Here is a 3250-nt window from a genome sequence, read left to right on the forward strand (position 1 = left end):
AACGTTTTATAGCCTGTTTGGTCAAGCTTCTAGAATCAACTTATTTTAAAAAATACTTTTTTTTAAAGTACTTTTCAAAAAAGCACTTTTAGCGAAAAACAGTTTGTGTTTGGTCAATTAATTAAAAAAACACTTTTGAGCTGTCATTAGTGATTGACCAAGCTTTTAAAAAGTGTTTTTATGTGTATTTTTCTCAAAAATACTTTTCAAAAAAGTGCTTTTAGGTAAAAGCTATTTTTTTTAGCTTCTAAAAAACTGTTTTTGCTACTCCCCAAAGCCACTTATTTTCTCCCAAAAGCTTGACCAAACACCTCACTTTTTTTCAAATAAGTACTTATTGAAAAAATATGTACTTTTGAGGGAAAAATAAGCTTGGCCAAACAGGCTATTAGTCTTAACTACTTTCTTGTATGAAAATATATTTGGAAAACTGAATCTTGTTCCATTTTTTTAACTTTAAATCAAGAGTCATTTTGTTGAAGTACTGTTATTTCGGTCAACCTAAAGAGCACGAATTATTTCCTTCTTTCAAGTTAACTTAATTACCTACTTAGCCTTTTTATCTAACTCTAAGTCCGGTCGGTTAACCATTTTTAATGGATCTTACAGGGTAATTAATACATTCCCTTTAGATTAATTGAACCCTTACCTAGAATCTTAAGTTAGTAGACCTTAAAATGGAGTTAACTTTAGAAAATAACTTTAATAAACTTTAGGTGTCCTAATTCACCATAAATAATTAGGTGACGACTCCCTAATTTTAATTAACCCCGGAATTACCGAAATATTGTAAATCATTTTGACTCCGATTAAAATGGGGTATAACACCGATGGTGAACATGAGGCCGGGGTTGGTCATGAAGAAGAGGAAGAAAGAAGTGAATGTGAGGGTGATTCCGATGAAGAGGTTGAGATAAGGTATGAAGAAGCCTTGAACCATGCTATTGTGGCTAGAAGAGCCATGGGGGCTCTAGTTAGAGAAGAGAGTGACCAAAGGGAGAACTTGTTTCATGCACGGTGCAAAATTGTGGATAAGGTGTTCTATTAATCATTGATGGTGGGTTGCACGAATGCCATTAGTCAATTTTTAGTTGAAAGTATGAAATTCTCCACCCGCAAGCACACTAATACCTATAAACTCCAATGGTTTAATGAATGTGGTGAAATGAGGGTCAACAAGCAAGCCATTATCAAATTTAGCATTGGCAAGTACTGATGTGGCGTGATTTTACGCCACAATCGATGCTTTTTAACTATAAGTTTTACTTGTTTTTAAGCAAGTCTATGTCATTTTACGTAGTTTTTGTCATGTTTCAGGTAATACGAGGTCCCTAGAGCCTAAGTGTGGAAAACAAGCAAAAAAAAAGTTGCAAAACTGGAATTTACTGGAGGTTCTGGAAAATATCGTGGAAAATTACTCTGCGCGATCGCGCAGAGTACCCACGCGATCGCGCCCACGCGGGAAATGTACTCCATGCGATCGCGCTGGAATTTAACGCGATCGCGCCTACGCGCGTTGTTAATTCCACGCGATCGCACAGTATCGACACGCGATCGCGATGAAGGGAGCAGTGGAAGCTGACGTCATCCACGCGATCGCGCAGACACATGGCGCGATCGCGATGAAGGATTTTCGGCAATTTCGACCAGAACTCGGATTTTGACGATTTCTTCCATTCCAGTACATATAAATAGAAAATTAGGGCAAAATATCAGATTATCTTTGGCAGCTCCCACAAGTTGGAGGCTAGGGTTCCTACAAAAATGTTCTCTCTTCTTTTTAATCCTTGTTGATGGAAATCTCTTGGTGACAATTAAGATTGATACTCTTGTTGTGCTTATTTATTCATTTGCATTGTTCTTAATCAAGTAAGTTTTTGCTATTTTAATTATTCTTGTTCTTGAATGTTTTCATTGGATTAGCTAACCTTTGAACTCGCCCATTTACTTTGTTTGAAACTCGGAAGAGGAAGAACGGAGTTGGGATAGAATAATTAACATGAATTTGGGGCGTTAACCCTCATCTAATGGAAGTTGACCTAGGAATAGGCAATACCACTTGTAGCCATATTCGGGTGTTCTTAATGCTCCTAATTGCTTGAGGGATCTTCAATTGGGTAGTCTAGTTAATCTTCGGAAGAAGTTAATTTAGAGTCATTATCCGAGGCTAAATAACATAAACTTGCTATTATTTACAATTCGTGAAATAGATTGGATCGTTACTTGAGAAGTAGTTTCCCTTCTTCCATTCTTGTTGCCATTGATCAATTTACTTGCTTTGTAGATTAGAATTTATATTTCCATATTTTATAAAAACCTTATCAAAAACAACCATTGATGCGTTCGGGCATAGCTATTGTTAGTGATAATTCCTAATCTGCTTAAATCACCTACATATTGTTCTCTGTGGGATTCGACCCCGACTCATAGTTGGGTAAATTATATTTGCATACGACCGTGCCCATTCTAATTAATAGGGTGGATTTGGACGTTATCAAGTACCAAGATGTGACCTCGTATTGCTTGGAAGACCTTGGCAATTTGATGTTGATGCCCAACATAGTGGGAGAACTAACAAATACTCATTTGTGGTCAAGGGAAGAAGTACATTCTTAACCCACTAACCCCTTACCAAGTGAGTGAGGATTATAGAGTGATGAGGGAGTTTCGGGAGAAGTATCAAAGGGAAGAAAAGGAGAAGAGTGAGAGGGAGACTTTGTTGGTCATAAGTGGAGAGGAAACATCTCAAGATGGTTCCAAGAAATGTTTGTTGGCCAAAACAAGTAATTGCTTAAAAGGGGTTGATGAGGGACACTTCATGGTGTGTCTTGTCAACAAGGACCTTCTCTTAAATGCTAACCAAGCTACTAGCACTTTGCCTAGTAGTATATCTTCTCTTTTGCAGGAATATGAAACATTGTTCCCGGAAGAAATGCCCGATGGCTTACCTCCTTTGAGAAGTATTGAGCACCAAATCGACTTTGTACCGGGTTCCCAAATTCCCAACAAACCGGCTTATAGGAGCAATCCGGGAGAAACAAAAGAGTTGCAAAGGCAAATGGATGAGCTTCTTAAAAAGGGGCTAGTGAAGGAGAGTCTTAGCCCGTGTGCCGTTCCGGTGATTCTTGTTCCAAAGAAAGATGGCACTTGGAGGATGTGCATTGATTGTAGAGCCGTCAACAAAATCACGGTAAAGTATCGCCATCCCATTCCGAGGCTTGATGATATGTTGGATGAGCTTTGTGGCTCA

The sequence above is a fragment of the Lycium barbarum genome, chromosome 7 (assembly GCF_019175385.1).
Source record: "Lycium barbarum isolate Lr01 chromosome 7, ASM1917538v2, whole genome shotgun sequence".
NCBI lineage: Eukaryota > Viridiplantae > Streptophyta > Magnoliopsida > Solanales > Solanaceae > Lycium > Lycium barbarum.